Source organism: Lutra lutra, chromosome 17, assembly GCF_902655055.1.
Source record: "Lutra lutra chromosome 17, mLutLut1.2, whole genome shotgun sequence".
In the NCBI taxonomy this organism is placed as follows: Eukaryota; Metazoa; Chordata; class Mammalia; order Carnivora; family Mustelidae; genus Lutra; species Lutra lutra.
This window is the reverse complement of record NC_062294.1, coordinates 23473745-23493772: the sequence shown is the minus strand read 5'-3', so window position 1 is coordinate 23493772 and position 20028 is coordinate 23473745. Positions and strand designations below refer to the sequence as shown.

Below are 20028 nucleotides of genomic sequence, written 5' to 3'. Positions count from 1 at the left end.
GTACTCACAATGATATCCAGTGGGATAGAACTATCTACATTTTGTAGGAAAAGTGAATTTGACCCATGTCTACATAGGCAATAAGTGAGTTTGGATTTTAAAGAGAGTCAGTACCTGGGAGTTGGCATATTTTAGCAGGTGCTGGACATAGTACTTGACAAAATGAACACATAGCAACTGCAACAACAGTTTAAAAAAAAGCATCAGTATTTTTGTCTTCAACATGTGTGTTTCACTCATGACTCTTCCCTTTTGGAGCAGTGTGTCAGACTATGTAGGAGGGCAGCCAATAAGACCAGTAAAATAAAGGCATCAAAGGAGCTAGAGCCTGTCCTGCAGACAGGACACTTAGACCATGTGGCTGGGATGTGATAATATTTGGCACTCTCATTTCAGTGTTATCAGGGAGGTCCACGCTGAAGAATCTAGGCTAGACATCAGATCTGGGAGGTGACTCTCTTGCTCTAAATCTGGCTTATGATCATGCATCTCACTAGTGGTTTGCTTTCATAAAGTGGAGAAATGTAGGACTTTCCCCTTTGTGCTTGATTTTGGCTCTTGTTCTTGACTCTGACCCCTACTGTTTATCTCACTTCAGCTCTTGAAATTGTTCCATTCTGATATCTAAGTGTGTTGAGGGGCAAAGGGAGATTCAAGACCTGTCAGAGTCGCTCCAAGATAAAAGGGCATTTCGGCTACTGCTTCTGTAGTATCAGCCCAGAGCAGGTGACTAGTTTTGATTTTTCTAGGTCCTACCCCCCGAGCCAGTGCACAGAATTCAGAATTCTGTCTTTATTTTTGTTTGTAACTTGGTCTGATAAATGTCTCATAGTATTACACTCAACCAGGACTTTATTCCCTACACACACACACACACACACACACACACACACACAAAGCCTAAAGCACATTTATATTTTTTTAGTTCCAAATTTGGAGAAGTTTGTTTTTTTTTTTTTAAAAAGATTTATATATTTGAGAGAGAGAGAGAGAGAGAGAGAGTAGGTGCACAGTGGGGGAAGGGCAGAGGGAGAGGAGCAAAATCTCTCCTGAGACGGAGCCAGATGCCTGGCTTGATACTACAATCCATGAGATCATGACCTGGGCCTAAACTGAGAATCCGCTGCTTAACCGACTGAACCAACCAGGCACCCTGAAAGCAAACAGTAATTTTAGCTGATAGTGATAATCTACTTTATTAGATATGTTTTTCCTCTTCTTCCAAACTATGAACATGATATGATTTAGCAGGTAGTCTTAACTTAATTCAAGGAATCAATATAGTCAAGGCATCCCCTAAACAAAGTTAAAGTGTGGTAACTGGCCCCTGCAATCTAAAATACCCCCATAAACATACACCGAAATATACATATAAGACATGGGACAGAGCTATGTGATGTAGTTTGATATCAGTGTAGTTTCCAGACATTGTTTGTTCCTACTTGCAATTTAAATGTATGGCTAAAAGCTGGTGTTCTCTACTTGGAAAGAGGCTGTCGGGTGTCTTTCTGGCTCAGATGTGAACACGACCCCCCGATCCTCCCCACACTGCTGCAGAATCCTTACTATTTTATATGCCACCCTCTGGGGTAGCTTGAGAAGAAAGTTCAGAGAAAAGGTCATATGCTGGGCGGACAGCTTGCATCTGTCTAAAAGGCAACTTCATTTGTTTCCACTTTATGCTATTTTATTTGAAAAGGGGTGTTTAAGTGATATTTGCTTACGTCTTGCTCTACTAGTGAGAAAAATCACATGCTGGAGACAAACATGTCAATGCAAGGTCTCAAAGATTTTGAAATAGTTTCAAGTGCGATCTTAAAAAAAAAAAAAGTAAGGCATTTTTTTTTTCCTTGCTGGAAAGACTTACTTATTGATGAAAGTATTAAATCAGTATTTCAATGAGATTTTTTTTCCCTAGAAACTGACAGCAACCCTACATTTCCAGATTAAGCCAACTAATATGATAGGTGGAAAGTAGTTGATGTTTAATATCTAGTAATATTTAATATCGATAGCATTCATCTGTTTCAAAAAGAGTGTTGTTCGTATATGGTCCAAAAAATGCCAAACCAGATGATGGGTTAGCAAAGTCAGCCCAATAGCCTTCTGCTCGAAGAGCATAACAAATTTCTTTTGTGTTGAAGCAGATACGCTGAAATATAAACTCCTATACATCATTGCTGATAATATATATTTATTCAAATTTGACACTTGTGCAATATTGGCCAAACTTGAAGTGCGCAGAGCCTTTGTGTTAGTAAAACTACAAGTATAATTTTATTCTACAGATATCTTTGCCCATTTCCAACAGTATGTATAAGAATATTGTGGAATTGTTTATGATTGTTACCTACTGATGAACATTTATAGTATTTTAAAGTTTTTCACCATCTAAAGAAAATACAGTACTTTATAAAATGATATATAGACTATAAAATGAAGTATATCTATATGTGGTGACAAAGACAATTGCATTTCCGGAAAAACCCATGAAAAAGGAACCATTATAGGGAGAAGACTAACAGTCCATTGAATTAAATTCTTTGGGTTTAATGCCTGACTCCATGTAGTGAGTAATCATGTACAAGTTACCTAGTATCTCTGAGCACCAGATTTTTCTCTGTTAATGTAACCTTCATAATGTTCATATTAAGTAGGTTTTATATAAATTAAAATAATTAATTCTGGGGAGTGGGATGGGTTGATAAAAGGATATTTGCTGGGCGCCTGGGTGGCTCAGTGGGTTAAGCCACTGCCTTCGGCTCAGGTCATGATCTCAGGGTCCTGGGATCGAGTCCCGCATCGGGCTCTCTGCTCAGCAGGGAGCCTGCTTCCCTCTCTCTCTCTCTCTCTCTGCCTGCCTCTCCGTCTACTTGTGATCTCTCTCTGTCAAATAAATAAATAAAATCTTAAAAAAAAGGATATTTGCTTTTTAATTATATGCTCATTAAAATGTTAAAATTAATTATCACAGAATTATAAGATTTTGCTTAATATTCTTTTTTTAAAAGATTTTATTTATTTCTTACTGTAGTGATTTATTCCCATTAAATGACTCTGAATATTCATTCAGAAAGTTTTTGTATATCTAAATCCCTATGTTATGACATCTTTCCTAAATAAGTATTCTGACTTTATATCTCAATGTCCTATAGGCCAAGATAAAACTCATATTCATGTAACTAATAACAACACTATTAAAAACAGTAAATAACTGATCAAACATCAATACCAAACTTCACTTCTTAGAATGTATAAATATAAAAAAATAGAAACAAAGGAAAAAAATAGCTCCTATCCAGTTGGAAGTTTGTAACATTAATTGAAACCCAGTTTTAATTATATTGAAAGGTTTGTATCTTTAAGTGCCTGAAGATGATAAAGCAAATAACAATCAGAAGCCTCAAGGAAAAAGATGTGTCACTTAACCACTGGAGATGAAAGAGGGTAAAAATTGCATAGATATGGACATTCATTGTCTAAGATCTACATCTTTCACAGGCAATTAAACTTATAAATTATAAGAAAAATCAGGGGCTCCTGGGTGACTTAGTCAAGCATCTGCCTTTGGCCCAGGTCATGATCCCAAAGTCCTGGCATTGGGCCCCCATGTTGGGCTCCCTGCTCAGCGAGGAGTCTGCTTCCCCTTTCTCTGCCCTTCCCCCCTCCACCTGTGCTTGCACCCACTCTCTCTGTTTCTCAAATAAATTTTAAAAAAAGAAAAAGAAATTAGCAGAGGGGTGCCTGAGTGTCTCAATCATTAAGCAACCAACTTGTGATTTGGGCTTAGGTCCTGATCTCAGGGTTATGGGATTAAGCCCTAAGACTGATTCCAAGCTCAGCAGGGAATCTGCTTGAGATTCTCTCCCTCTCCCTCTGACCCTTCCCTCCCTGCTTGTGCTCTCTCTCAATCCCTAAAATAAATAAATATTTTTTAAAAGAATAAGAAATATCAGCAGAACCATGTCTTTGCTTTTAGAAGGTGAATGGCTAAATGACGATCTCATGTTTTTTATTATTCATTCATCCATCTCTTCATTTACTCATCCACTCATTCATTCATTCAGGACTCATTTATTCATTAAGTGTTTATTTAATATTCATTTGGTACCTGGAACTATACTAATTGCTTCAGGGAAAAAAAAGGCGGGGGGAGTCAAACAGACCCATTAACACTTAGACATTGCTCTGTGATCTCCCCAAGAAGGACTTTTGGCTTTTGTATTAGGATGGATATGTTTGAGTCTGTCAGTCATGGTCATGACATGAAAAGGTGGTGCCCTCCCAACTGGGTAGCTTGAGGAGAAGGCTAAAACAGGCTATTTGGGAAGAATACCAGAAGCATTCAGAAGAAGAAATAATAGATGCTACAATACTTTAGGGCTTGTACAGTGGGGAGATATACTTCTAGGCATAAGAGAGTCAGGATACGGAGTCAATATCTGAGTGCTGAGAGAAACTGATGAGAGAGGGTCACCTAGGGAGCTATGGCCATGAGATAACCAGACCAATGGCACACCATGGACAGGGCACTGTGGACTACCTGTCTTAACTCCACTGTCCTATTATCCTACGGTTTCCTTCCCATATCTCTCACTGGTCTAACTCAACCATGACCTAGAGCATGGAGAACCCATTGAGACACTGCAAAAGGAAAGTCTTTTGGGGCACAGATTAAGATAAAGATGAGAGAGAGAGAGAGAGAGAGGCTGGAGGGCCCAGTGGAAGAGATTACACTGAGCAAGACATTTAAATACCAAGAAATTAGGGGTGCCTGGGTGGCTCAGTCGGTTGAACATCTCGCTCTTGGTTTCAGCTCAGGTCATGATCTCAGGATCTGAGCTCAAAACCCGCACCAGCCTCCACTCTCAGCTCAGCTCAGAGTCTGCTTGGGATTCTCTCTCTCCGTTTCTGTCTCCCTCCCCCTTCCCCAGTGTATGCTCAGACTCTCGCTCACTCACTCTCAAATAAATAAACAAAATCTTTAAAAGTAATAAATACCAAGAACTTGTTCCTCACCTATGTGTAGGCACGCAGCATTTTTCCCTCCCCCACCATCTCTGGCCAACCTTCAGGGATGCATATAATAAGCTAGACTAATAAAGGTGAAGAAAAGGTGTTGTGCTCATCCCTGAATTGTGTTATTAGTGACTTTTTTTTTTGCATGACTATAGTCATAATCCCTGATTAGAGCTTCCATCTTTGTTTTGTTAAAGTTTTGACAAACATCTAATCAATTCCACTCACCCATTCAGAGGGGTGCCTAACGGAACAAAGCTGAATAGAGAAAGGAGGAGAAACAGTAGGACTGGGAGACTGGAGGGATTAGTTTTCTTTGATCCAAGGAAACAAATGTCATTTTGTCTCAGTAGATTAATAATGAAGACCAGTGTGAGTGATCTGAAATCTAACTAAAAGGACACATGTCTTTTGAGATTATGAGGATCCGTTGAATATTACAATGGCAACTTTTGTCCTTCTTTCCCTCATACAACTTATCTTGACCAAATGTTAAAAAGTAGCATGCTATATCCTTCTTTACTCTGATGTTTGTGTGTGAGTGTGTGCATACACTTGTGCACAAATGTGATTACTGAAATTAAGATTCTGACTCCCACCAGTAAAAGTGTAATGGTGATGCTACATTTAAAATAGCTGACATTATATTAAAACAACCAAGTCAGAAGTTAATTTTAAAACATGAAGTAAGGGATGCCTGGGTGGCTCAGTGGGTTAAAGCCTCTACCATCGGCTCAGGTCGTGGTCCCAGGGTCCTAGGATCGAGCCCCCGCATCAGGCTCTCTGTTCAGCAGGGAGCCTGCTTCCTCCTCTCTTTCTGCCTGCCTCTCTGCCTACCTGTGATCTCTGTCTGTCAAATAAATAAATAAAATCTTAAAAAAAAAAAAAAAACAACATGAAGTGAGCCAAGATGTGTAAAGTCTTTGTTGGGGACTGACATATAACGGCTATTTATCAAATATTAGATTTATAGCAGGGAGAAAAAAAAGGAACTGCATTTTCTCAGCTTCCTCATCTAAACACATCTGATGGTGCTTCATTTATTTTAAAGCATTTTGAGCCCTAAAGTCACAAATTAGTAACAGATGTCAGAACTACATGGTGTCTCTCACAGATATACTTGTGAGACCAGAAAGCGTGCTCATTTTGTATAAAGGCAACAATACTGCTTCAAGGAAGGGGCACTTATGTGTGGAAACCAAGTACTCTGAGGCTATTCTGGTTAGTTTTTTGGGAGGGAGGAGGGACTTTTGCATAGCCTGCGTAAAACACTTGAATAATGATGGAGCTCAGTATAGATATGTGAAATGTCATTCAGATATTGCCTTTGTACTGAGACAGATATGAATGCACATTCCAGCTTCATCAATCATGGTGTGTAACCTTGGGCAAGTCAATTAACATTTCTGAGTCTGCTTCCTAATCTATAACGTGTTTTTTCTCACCATTGTGTATGAATTTTGAGAGGTTTAGGAATATTCTGTTTGGTTTTGTGCTCAGTAGTTTACATAGGTAATCATGGAATCATCCTCTTCCTCTCCATTGTAATAATTAGTATATATTGAAATTAATATTTGTTACACACCAAGCACAGCACTAAATATGTTGGGCTTCATTCAGTTACTTAACCTTCATATAGTTTTCTTTCCTATAACATGCCTCCATGTGAGGACTATATTAGATCATGCATGTGGCTAAAGCTAAAATTTGAAGTAAGGTCTATCTGAGTGACTTACAGTGTTAGTAACTGCTTGATGGTCCAAGTAACTTATCCCACCTGACAAAGTATGCTTGATTCGTCTTCTTGATGAAACCAGCACAGACCCCGGTCCCTACTAGAACTGTAATATTGCCAGCAGTTCTAATAACTGACATTTATAGCCTTCTCAGCTTCCTGGGGGACATGGACTATGTCAAGAATCCTACCTTCTCATTTTCTCTCTGATGACTTCTACTTCACTAAGACAGCATTCCCCTCACTGCACATGCTTTATCACAACACTTTATTAACATATGTACTAAGAACACCAGTTGGTGCAAGCATCCTACACTAATCACGATGATCTTCCTAATGGCTATCCATTCATGCTGATTACCCTGAATCTCAACCCTAGGGGTCAGCATGAAGGGCCAGGTGAATCCTGCACATGTGGGGGGAGGGGCGTGTCTTATGGAGAGGAAACTCTAGTATAGGTAGCATAGGGAATCCTAAATTTTCTGAAAATATATAACCTTTAAGGTCTACAATGTAATGATTTGATACACTTATGTATTACACAATGATAACCACAGTAGGATTAGTTAACACCTCCATCCATTCACATAATTACTCTTTCTTTTTTATGGTGAGGAAATTTAAGATCTACTCTTTTAGCAACATTCAAATGCATAATACAGTATGGTGGATATAAATATCGATATTGAAAGTGATATGCATAGAAGCACATCTTATTTATCCAATCATTCACCTATACATGGGCAGGTGGGTCCCATATCTTAGCTATTGTGACTAATGCCGCAGTGATGATGGGAATGCAGATATCTCTTCGATGTCCTGATTTTATTTCCTTTGGATGTATACCCAGAAGCAGGATTGCTGAGTCAGGTGGTAGTTCTAGTTTTAATTTTTTGAGGAACATCTCTACTGTTTTCTGTCATGGTTGCACCAGTTTGCATTCCCACCAGCAGTGCACAAGAGTCTCCTTTTCTTTCTATCCTCACCAGTACTTGTTATCTCTTGTCTTTGGCAGCATCCCACCCTGCCGCAGAGACAGGGGTGTATACTTTCATGCTCTCACACCCTCACTTACCCCTGAAGAAGCGGAAGAAACTTAGGGCTGAAGAAGGTCTTCTTGGGAGTGTGCTATGCCTCTTTGGGCAAGAGGTCACATGAGCAAAGTCAAATAGTTCCTTTTACCCTCTTCACTGTATTCAACTTTGTGTTTGTGTGTTTGTTTGTTTGTGTGTTTGTTTCTCTCTCTCTTTCTAACAGTGTGCTGGAATTTCTCCACTGTGCTCCTGGACTTCCACAAAGGCCTTCTCGTCTGTGGGTAACAGTCTAAGACAGCACTCTCCAGGGATTCCCGGAGTGCCACAGTCAGAGGCTGGAGCTGATGTACAGGCCACTGCAGAGTCTACAGCCAGGACTGAGTTCCATCTGCCTGTTACCCGTTGTATAGGTAAGTGAGGCTCCCCCTGGATCCCATTGCTCTCACAAAGACACTTTTGTCCATGGGTGAATGCTAAGTTGTTGTTGCTGATTGGGGAATATAAGTGAAGGTTGTCTTTTCTGGCCATCTTGCTGATGTCACTCCTCAGAAAGAAAATAGTCTGTATTGTTGAATAAGCATGCAACCAGAATGTGATGTACATCACAGGCAACGTGCTAAGAGATTGCCTAGGCAGATAGAAGTCTCACTCCTTTCCTATAGCCAAGAAGATACAATATAGCCATTGTGTATGTGTTCTTAAGATAAGCCATACCTAGTCCTCAAGTATGAAGACTTGACAGCACTATTACACATGCTTCATACTAAATTCACTTGGTAATTGGGATGACCATCTCTGTTAATTAATTAGCTTTAACTAAAGGAAAAATAAATTCTTCAAGTGTTTATGATAAGAGCTATTTTTACATTGGTATGAAGGAGAACACCAAAGTTAGGGTCCTTACCCCACCACAGAAACTGGGAGATAAGGAGGCTTTCTATCTTCCTTGATGATTACATTTCAAAGAAATTGTTCCCAGGTTCTTGAGGGACAGTCCTGAGTTATAAAGCTAGCAAGAGACATATTTAGCTTTGTGAAAGATCTATATGCATTTCAAAAAGATGGAGAAAGAACTTACAATGACATATATTTTAAAATAAATGCTCTAAGGTAAAAGGAGGGCTTTACCTCCCTTATTTTCAACCAGGAGAATTAAGCCTTTTATTTGTAATTTACATTTGTCCTTGTAATACACACACACACTCATGGATATCCACACACACATGCACATGCGTACACATACACACAGATGCATCCATGCATCCATGTATATAATTATAAATTTTATTCTGAGCCATTTGAAGGTAAATGGCAGATACCTATCTATAATATATTAATGAATTTGCTTCATCCTAGAATATACAAAATGTAGTGTCAGAATTGTTAACCTATATTACTGTAAAATAAAACACCTCTTAACTAGAGTTCAATATTTATTTACAGTTCTATAAATATTATGTTCAAAATTATTTTCTGTTTCCCATTTTGGTGAGATTGTGTTATTCATTTGAAATAAGGTTTGATTGATTTGTTTTTGTGATTTTGGGGTTTGTACCCAGTCTTGTTAATTTTTTAGGAACTCATCATTCTAGAATGTACAACACATAAACATGGTTCCAGAGGTCAGGACTGTACTGAAGGTATAGTCAGAGAAGTGTCCTCATCCCTCTTCACATTTCTTTTGTCATTTTTCACTTTGTTCTCACCCACTCCCTGTAGATAAACTCTTGTTCTTACAAAAAGATAGCATGATAAAGATACTAATATATTTTGTTTTTGCACTTAAGAATATATCCTAGAAATCTCTTTTTATTTATTCATAGAATTTCATTTTTTTGTATGTAGCTACATAGTAGTCCATTGTGTGGATGTAACAGAATTTTGTCAACTCCTCATTGTAAGGACATATAGGAGATTATAAGCAGTTATGAACAATGCTATGATGAATTTCTTTATGCCTATGTGTCTGTGTATTGTTGAGTACAGTTTTAGGGTAAATTTCCTCTCCTTTTATAGCAAATGTAAGCAAGCCTGTTAACAGAAGCAGCCCAGGTGCAGTGTAGGACCTCACAGTGCTGTGCACTCTGTTTTCTCATTTTCAGAATTTACAAGTACATAATCAATCCTGAGAAGTTGTCTGGGTGCAAGAACCATGAGAACTGGGGCCTTGCAATTTTGACATACTCAGAAAGATGTGTAGGAGTGTAAGAGGTCCACTGTGAATTTTCTCCCGTATCTTCTTATGTAAATACTCCATAGCACCTCTTGAGACTTGATTAGGTTCTTCTTCTCTGTTCTACTTCTTCCATCAAAGCACTTGATATTTTGCATTATAATCATTGATTTTCTTGCCAATCTCTCCTTCCTTGAGAAAAGTGAGTACATCTTATTGAACTCCTATCAAATGCCTGGAGCTGTTTTAGATGCTTAGTGATACAGGGATGAATAAATACAGGTAAGTGAACATATGGAAAAGATTAAAAGTTGAGGAGTACGGCTAGCCTGTACCTTATTCATCTGGGTTTTACTATTTCTCATCCCAGACACTTCGTATACAGTGGTGCTTGTTAAAATGCAAATTATTTCCCCCTAATCCCCCAGGAATTTAGAGACAGAGGACTATAATCTCCTTGTTACCTCTCATTCCAAGAGAATCTGAAGCAGGCAGTCCAGAAATCTTATGTAGAGACTGATTTTCACCTAAGTAATTGGGCTTTCTATGCCTTAAACTACATATTACAATAAGAAATATATAAAATATCTTGAGGGTGGAAACAAGACTTTCTGATGCTCCTCTTTTGGAAGGTGCATTGATACTGATATTACAGGTATCATTGATATGATCATTACTTCATGAAAGAATAGGCCAAGCGATTTTCCATTTGTGGCATTAGAAAAAGACACACATGCTAGGTTCCGACTACGTAAGGATATAAATTATGTAACGTTTATTTTTAGGGTCAGTCAAACCTTAAGCAAAATGTGGGTTACTGAATTTCGTTCTGACCCATTTGAAGGTAAACAGCAGATTCACCTTCAATGAGAGAGTCTGCTGTGGAAATGACCTTTGTCAAAGAAAGGACCTTTTATAATACCCTTGGGCTTCCCGTGGAAAGTCGCAATAGAAGATGTTTACCCATGATCCCTTAGCTTAGGGAACTACCTCTTGCCCACCTCACATGTTTTTTGTAGACTGCCAATCACAGTGGCTGCAGGTATAATGAAGGGACTTGACATAGCAAACAGGGTATCCTTTGTGTCCATAGCTACCAGTCTGAGCAGGGTAGACATGACCAGAGCAGTGCTCTTCAGATTCATTTCAAAGTATAGTAAGTCTAGTAAATCCAGGAAGGGAAGTTCCAAAAACCACTTAAACCTAGGTCTACTTTTGGACATCTTCCAAAGTGCATGAGTAAGGTCTTCTCAAGAATGAAATCTGCACAGAAGACAGCAGCACCAAGAAATGCAGGAGATACAGAGCTCAGCAAAAATGTTTGGAGTGCCTGAATCTGGCGGAGCCACAAGTGACTATCCCTTAACTGTTGAGTTATATAAGCCAGTAAATCTCTCACCATCTTTTCCTTTCTATTTTATTTTTATAAACTTTCTTAAATTAGTAGACTTTTTGAATTCACTAGAGAGGGACATCTTATTTAAACTGCCTTAAGCAACATGACTAAAAATAAACATCTAGGATTCCCTTTGCTAGTTATACCATTTCTCTAGAACTGTGACCTCATCTCTTAGATTTTATACTAAGACTTTTGTGGGCAAAAAAAATACCAAAAAAAGTATATATGGAGGTGAGGCTAAAGAAATAAAATAGATGCAATGTTAGATAGTATTTGGGTCATGAAAGAAGAGACAAAAGGACAAAGTAATCATGAGAATAATGGTCAGGGGGACAGAGTATGTTGGTTTTAATTCTAGCTCTTCATTTAATTTCTTATGGCATTTGTGGAAATAAGGTTTATTTACTCAAATAAGTAGAAGGTCAACCAACCATTGATTCCAGATCAAGTTCCTAAATTTCAAAATTTTTTTAAAAAAAAGTCTACAGGGATAACAATGAGGCTCTTTACCCTATTTTTTAAAAAATAGATTTTAAAAATATATTAAGAATCATAGATAAAACTGGGGAAATCCCTGCCTGGGCCAAAGCATCCTCATATTTTTGCTAATATGGGTCTTCTTATTTGAACTAAGCCTGATAACTTTGGCTTCCTCATGTAAATAAAAAAGGTTATAATCTCTGGGTTGTATATGTTTTTGATTAATAATAAATAGCTAGTCAATTATTATTTAATAAACTCTGTGGGTTTGGAAGACCATGGCCAGATGGTCCTGTGGTTCCTGACCTTTATTTCCCCAACAAGGACCCTTTTATTATTTTCCGCTCTCTTTTGAAATATTTCAAAATAACCTGAGGAAAATTTTGTGCTTTGGTGACTTATGGATTGGAGTCTTGCTTCTATACCTAGAAATAACGAGTTTAGTGTTCCTTTGAACCTTAGTCTCATCACCTTTAAAATGGGATTGCTGGTAACAATAGCACAGAACTACCATAAAGTATAAATGAGATTTTTGTTGGGCCCGTTGTTGATGTTTCGTAAATGTTAGTTCTCCTTCTAGCTCCAAAATTTTTTGATATCTCATTTCTGTGTTGACTGTAGTACATTAACAAGTCTTGCAGGAACACAGGCATCAACAGGATTAAAAAGAGAGTGCTTTTTTGAAAATGGGTGAGTAGAAATAGTAATGGAACAATAGGAATTTGAAATGTATTGTACAAGGCTATATGGCCAAGACATGTTAAGAGTACATATACTGAAAGAGAATGTCATGGATTAAGTAGTACAAATACCCAACTGTCATAGAGTGTCTAGCCTGAGAACTTTAATTAAACCTCCCTTAATGAAGTGTTAACATTTAAAATTCAAGAAAGCAAAGATTATCTGGCCCACGGAAGACCTTTAGTAGGTATATATAGCAGATCTGATACGCAACAAGGTACAGGAAAATATGCCATGAGTTTCTTTCTATAAGGCCACCTGTATCAAAGAGAGACTTTTTCAAAAAGGGAACTAAGGATGTTTCTGAAAAAGAGATCAGACTAAGGCTTTTTCTGAGACCTAAACGAGATGAAAAATAGATTATTGCAACTTTAAACCTGCTAACTTACCTTCAGAAATGTCAAAGTCTTTGTGTGTTTCACAAATTATCCATAAAATTTGAAAGCCTTTGCAGACAACTTGGGAAATCACTTAAACTTCCAGAAGATAAACACCTTTGGAAGGTTAACATGTAAGTACCTAGATGCTCCAAGTGGACTCCGGTTTTCCAAACGTGAATTCTTTTCCAAGGCTGTCATGGAAACCCTATTACCGATCCTTTCAGAATCAGAGGAAATCTAGGGACACTCTCCCAAGAATAATTTATATAATTTATATTTAGACACATACACAGATTTGTTCAGGGTCATCGGAGACACCTGGAAGTTCGCAGTGTCACTTAGATGAATAGCCTCTGGTTTATATATCCTCTGATCATTTTGGCAATTGTATCAATCCGTTGATAAAGTTTATATCAATAATCGAACACCACAACCCCAGAGAGGATTCCCGGGAGAAGTGGGCACAAGCAAGCTGAAGGATCCTATATTCAGTTTTGTCATGTACCCAAACAAGGCCATCCCCGAAGCAAGCAAGGCCCCGAGCACTGGACTTGATGTGTGTTCTGGCCCCGGTTCATGACACTATTTGTCACTGTCAGCCTGGTGGCTCTGAGGCTCTGGAGGGGATTTAGAAAATTTCAAAAGATCCTCTAAAGTATGGAGGCCCCTGAGGCACAAAGCCCCAAATACAGGCCCCACCTGCCAGGTTCAAGGAAACACTCTGTCCAAGAATTGATGAGTCTCTAAGAGAGACAGACACTACATAATTTACTGGAATATTGACATGTTGTATAGAACTTAAGTTTCACAGAAGCAGAGAATAGAATGGGGTTTGCGGGGGGCTCTGGGGAGGGGGAACTGGGGTGATGTAGGTCAAAGGGTTCAAGTCTTCAGTTATAAAATGAGTACGTTCTTAGGTTCTAATCCACAGTATAGTGACTGTAGCTCATCACAGGGTACTACATACGTGGAAATTGCTGAAAGCAGATCTGAAGCATTCTTACCACACACACAGAAGAGTTAACTGTGTGAGATAATGGACATGTAAATTATCTTGATCTTGGTCATTGTTTTACAATATATGTATATCAAATCATCACACTGTATATTTCAAATACATATAATTGTATCTATTGGTTCTTTCTCAATAAAGTTTTAAAAACTGTTAAAACAAAAACTTTACTGAGAAAAAAAAATCCTTGCTCTATTGTGCTGGCAATAGTGAAAGGAAAAGGTCTGGGTTTTATTATTATTATTATTTTTTTTTAAAGATTTTTATTTATTTATTTGACAGAGAGAAATCACAAGTAGGCAGAGAGGCAGGCAGAGAGAGAGGAGGAAGCAGGCTCCCTGCTGAGCAGAGAGCCCCATGTGGGGCTCGAACCCAGGACCTGGGATCATGACCTGAGCCGAAGGCAGCGGCTTAACCCACTGAGCCACCCAGGCGCCCCCGATTATTATTATTATTAAGATTTTATTTATTTATTTGACAGAGATCACAAGTAGGCAGAGAGGCAGGCAGAGAGAGAGTAGGGGAGGCAGGCTCCCTGCTGAGCCGAGAGACTGATGTGGGACTCGATCCCAGGACCCTGGGATCATGACCTGAGCTGAAGGCAGAGGCTTTAACCCACTGAGCCACCCAGGCACCCCTGGATTTTATTATTTTTATAAAATTATTTTTTTAGGGCAGACACCATATGCCAGGCACTGTGCTGGGCACTTTCACTTTGGCTCTATCAGTGGTTTTCAACCAGGAAGGATGGTGATGTTGCCTTCTGAGGGACATTTGTCACTGTCGGGTGACATTTTGTTTTGTTAATTAGGAGGAGACATCCATTGTGTAGAGGCCAGTGATACTGTGAAACAGTGACACACAGACTAGCCTCCAACAGCAAAATTTCCAGCTCAAAATGGTAATAGTGATGATCTTGCAAAACACTGGTCCATATTATTTTATTATTTTATAGGACTTGCATCAGTTAAAAATCTAAGTATCTCCATATTCTATGTGTAAAATTGGCATATTAATTAAATTACTCCTATCACTCAGATTTTTTAAAAAGGCAGGTTAAGGTTCTCTACGGGGTCTGTTTTACTCACCACACAGCCCCCAGTTTTTAGCTTTTATTTTATCTCATCTTAGACTTCATAAAAAGAATGGTATGAGTATAACTTGCATAGTTCTGGGCACCCCTGTTATGCCTGTGTAACATGATCTCCCACCATCAAATTTTGAAACGGTCCCAGATCTGCCTACCTTCATTCATACATATTGTTTTACTCGTGGACTGGGGATTTAGTTTCTGTTGTAGAATGGGGCCTTGCAGTCTCCCTTTGAATTGAATGCTGAAGAAACTTCAGCTTTAATTAAAATGATAGTATCACCATTTAAAGGCTAAAATACCTGCAAGGACACAAGTAATAATGACCCAGTTTTATGTGGGGCCAGCCATCCCAAGAATGCTTCTTTACGTGCCTGGTTTGCTTTGAGAAAGAGGAAGGCTGCTTTTCTAAAGATATGAATTCTGTATCTGATTACCTCTGTGAAGAACATTTAAAGAGGGTTAGGCATCTCTGGCTGAAAATAAAAATGACTTTGTGTTAAAAGTTTCATAGTATGACTCCAATAGAAGTCCCACTGACTTTTCCTAAGCAAACTTGTGCAGTACCTGCAGACGGTTCAACAATACAGATGGCCCAGAGTTGCAGCGGGAATAGGGTGGGTAGGATCTGTGATGCATTCCGTGAAGGGTGACATGAACAAAGGAAGGAGTTTGGGGGGAAAAAAGCCAAGTGATCAAAAAAGCATATGAGCGGGCGCCTGGGTGGCTCAGTGGGTTAAGCTGCTGCCTTCGGCTCAGGTCATGATCTCAGGGTCCTGGGATCGAGTCCCGCATCGGGCTCTCTGCTCAGCAAGAAGCCTGCTTCCCTCTCTCTCTCTCTCTGCCTGCCTCTCCGTCTACTTGTGATCTCTCTCTGTCAAATAAATAAATAAAATCTTTAAAAAAAAAAAAAAAAAGCATATGAGCATATGAACCCCCTAGTGCTCATTCCCAGCTAATAATCTTAAATCTTATTTTACCAAGAAAACAGAACGTCCACATAACCAAACCACCCTGTTTATCCACCTCTAGGTGTAGTCCCATATATAGGTCTGTACTCTCTCCCATTAATTTGGATTGATTGTCTTGCTTCTCATATAAATCAGTCCTCTCACCAATCTACTAAATCCCATCCTTCTCCTCTTCATTTTCATCATTGAAGCAATCCTCCTATTTTTCTTTGCTACATTCTTTTTTTTTTTTTAAAGATTTTATTTATTTATTTGACAGAGATCACAAGTAGGCAGAGAGGCAGGCAGAGAGAGAGAGGTGGAGGCAGGCTCCCTGCGGTGCAGAGAGCCCAATGCGGGGCTCGATCCCAGGACACTGGGATCATGACCCGAGCCGAAGGCAGAGGCCTAACCCACTGAGCCACCCAGGTGCCCCTCTTTGCTACATTCTAATACCACTCCCAGTGGATTTTCTCCAAGCTCACATAGAAATGCTTTTAATTTTCCCACAACAAACTATTTATTGCCCCTTCCCATCCTATCCCCTACTTCATTTATCTGTGGCCTTTGTGTCAGATCCTAGAAAGAATGATCCTGGTAAAATGTAAATTAGATCATGTAACCACTGTTCAACACTCCAAAATCCTGACATCTCATTTGGGGTAAAAAAGCAATATATTTGCAATGGTCAAGCGCCCCCCTAGAACATGGCCCTCAGCTGCTTTCTGACCTGAACTTCAACTGCCTTATTCACCTCTCTTCAATGACACTGTGTTTCTTTTTCTTCAGTTGCCATAAATGCTCTTTTTCCCACTTCAGGGTCTTTGTATTTGCTGTTCCCTCTACTTGAGAACGTCTTCTTCCAAACAGTGAGGAAGATCACGTCCTTGCCTCCTCAGATCATTGTTAAAACACCCACCTTGTTGGTGAGGCCTTCCTAGATGACCTCACATAAGATAGTAGCCCTCGTCCTTTGGCATTCTTTATCCTCCTTCCGATATTTCCTTCTTTTCCATTGTGTGGGTCACAGTCTAATGTGTTAAATATTTATTTGATTGTTTCATTCACAAGAATGGAAATTTCAGGAAGGTGGGAACTTTATGGTCTCTTCCATTCATTGCTTTATCCTCTACCAACAAAAGTAGTTAGCACGTGTTTGACAGCGGGGAGGATTGGGATAGGGTGGTAAACAGTAACTAGAGAGAGGGTTGGCAAGAATGGGATCTGAACATAGGGGACATCACTTTGCAATTGCTATGGCTCTCTGAAACTGGAATTTTCTTCTTCACTAGGGAGTTATATCTGTCAAGCATTAAGGTATATTTGGGTCCATAGACATGCATCCTTTCCATAGGTGATGCTGGAAACAGTGATGCATGTGTATACTCAGGAAACTCCAGTTCTTGTCCCTGTATATTTCTTCCTCTATTTACACCTCGCATCTCTAGCTAGAATCTGGAAAAATGTGATCTTTTGTGCAGTCACAGTGCCTAGATATTTTCAAATCCCAAAAAGAGCCTGAATGGGACAGTATGATGGACCTGTGTACCACTTACTTGCCTGTGGGACCATACTGCTTTTGGAGGCAGAACCCATCAGCCTAAGCAAAGAAATAAAAGAAGTCAAGGTTAACCCAGGAATAAAGTCTTGGTTTTCAGATGCCACAAGATTCTCAAAGAGAAAAAAAGTATTCATACTGCTCTGGATATCAGAGCTTTAAGATGCTCTGTGACAATGTTGGAGACACTTTTGTGTTGCAGTCTGTTAATGGGCTACCAAAATAATAACCTCTTGGACACAACAGCTTAACTCAGACTCCTGGAAGCCAAAAATGCTCTCCCTGGCTTAGCCGAAGAGGCCCTGCTTCCATGCAGTGTTTAGAGAAGCCAGGCAAGCAGAGGCTTAAGAAGAGTCAAGCATTTTAATTACACCTCAGTGGTGATCAGAGTCCTTCTCACATGAGTTCCTACAACCTTCTAAAGTTCCTATTCACTATTTATCTGTTTGAAAGGGGAACAAACTCTCTGTTCAAGAACAGAACTAACATTCAAGCATAGGACCTGGGTCCGGGACACCATCCTTTGAAGACGGAAGCTTGTATATGCTCCCATACACCGAAGCCCTCTGAGGCCTCAGTGAAGGTTTCAACAGCCAGAATGTAGTGTCTGGCTCTGCCAGACATCCTCTTGCAACAGAGAGCTATCGCATATGTCTCTAGAGAGGATTTCAACTCCAAAGACCCAGGCTGAGTCTAAGGCTATCCTGACCATGTGTAAGACCCCCAGTGCATGTGAGAATTTCCCGAGGAAGCAGCAACTATAACAGAAGCATAGATGCCCCATTAGACACTGCAAATATGTCTGTATATTTTGCATTTGGTCTACTGTTAGTTTTTGATATCCATGTTCAAGCAGGTAATGAAAAAGAGAAAAACAAAACAAAATAGCAAGCACATTTGAAAGAGCTCCTGAGATCTCCCAGCAATCCTTAGAGCTGGGACACATTTATCTTGGTCTGGCATTAAAATATAAGGGCAAGTATTAGCAAAACAAAGTTTATGAACGCTGCAGGATACTCATTTCAAGGACATCTCTCTTGACCCCCAATAACACCATCACAAACTTGATGCCAAGTAAAAACAAACTTTATGTTGTCCATACCCCCACCCCCATCATTATATTTCAATTGACTTCTATTTATTTATATATATCTGTGTTTTAATTTATTTATCTGTTACACTTCCAGCATCAAGTAACTGAAGTGATAGATAAACTTATGATCCAAATTTTACTTGAAGAGGGTATCATCAGGAAAAAGGGGCTGGGACAACCCTGGGGAACTTCCTTTCAGCCATGGTAAAGCCTAAGGGACCTCAGAGGTTTTGTTCCCCTCTGGGCCAGTAAACAGCAAGGATCTTCTTAGCCTCTCAGGAGATAGTGTGTTTCTGGAAAGGGAAGCGCCTTTCTCTCTCATGGTTCGCTGATGAGGGGAAACTTGTTCCAGCATCCTTTGTCCGTTTTTTTCTTCACAGTTTCTGAAAATTTCTACTTAATGTGACATTTCTCCTCCCAACACTCCTAGGAATGACTACTATATATAGCATTGGATTATGAATCTACACTTTTGATGACATCTTTTTCTTTAACAAAATTTTATATAAGGATAACCTATGGAGGCTAAAGCCTTACATAATCCCCCTTCTCACCAAACATGGGAATGTTATCATTAATACACAGCAAATAGTTTTTTTTTTAATGGAAGAGTGGAATTGAGAGCTTTGATTTGTGTTTTCTTTTTCTGATACCAAAAGTCTCCATTTCCCTTTCTGCTGAGCTGCCACCTGTCCCCACCAGATGCCTTCTTTATTAATCCTTTGACAGTGACCATTGCCAGTTCATTCCCTGAACTCAAAGGGTTCTTAGCAGGTAAACTTTCTTTACTGAAGTAATTCTCCTTCCCCCATCCTCTCTCTCTCTCTACTCTGCCATTTTAGTTGCCTTGGTATACCCGTGTTTCCTTCTGAAGACTACATTCATGGAAGGGAAGGGATTCTAAAATCCTTGTTAAATTGGTTTATGTGCTCCCAAGAAACGTTGCCTCCTCCTCTATGATTGGTTTTCTGACCTGGAGGAAAATTGTTTGACAAAAACTATGAGCCCGAGGGTGCCTGGGTGACTCAGGGAGTTAAACATCTGACTCTTGGCTTCAGGTCAGGTCATGATCTCACAGTTGTGAGATCGAACCCCATGTCAGGCTCTGTATCTAGCACAGAGTCTGCCACAGATTCTCTCTCCCTCTCCCACTGCTCTTCCCACTCTCTCTCTCTCTCTCTCTCTCTACAATAAATAAATAAAATCTTTAAAATGAAAGACCAAAAAGCAACAAAAAAACTATAAGCCAAATTCCCCCTTCCATTCTGGAGGAAAACAAAGAAACCTATAAGGAAACTAAACTGATTATATATAAATAAATACACACACACACACACACACACACACATCTTTAAATATTAAAA

The 20028-nt window shown here is 39.3% G+C and overlaps 1 long non-coding RNA gene across 1 annotated transcript in view; it reads left to right on the top strand.

Annotated features, from left to right (window-relative positions):
• The first annotated feature begins 2004 nt into the window (after positions 1-2004).
• The window catches only part of LOC125089800 (uncharacterized), a 30227-nt gene continuing 12203 nt past the window's right edge, over positions 2005-20028 (top strand). The window contains exons 1-2 of the long non-coding RNA XR_007124066.1: positions 2005-2137; positions 12758-12764. This is a non-coding gene — a long non-coding RNA (uncharacterized LOC125089800). The remainder of the gene's footprint in view (positions 2138-12757; positions 12765-20028) is intronic.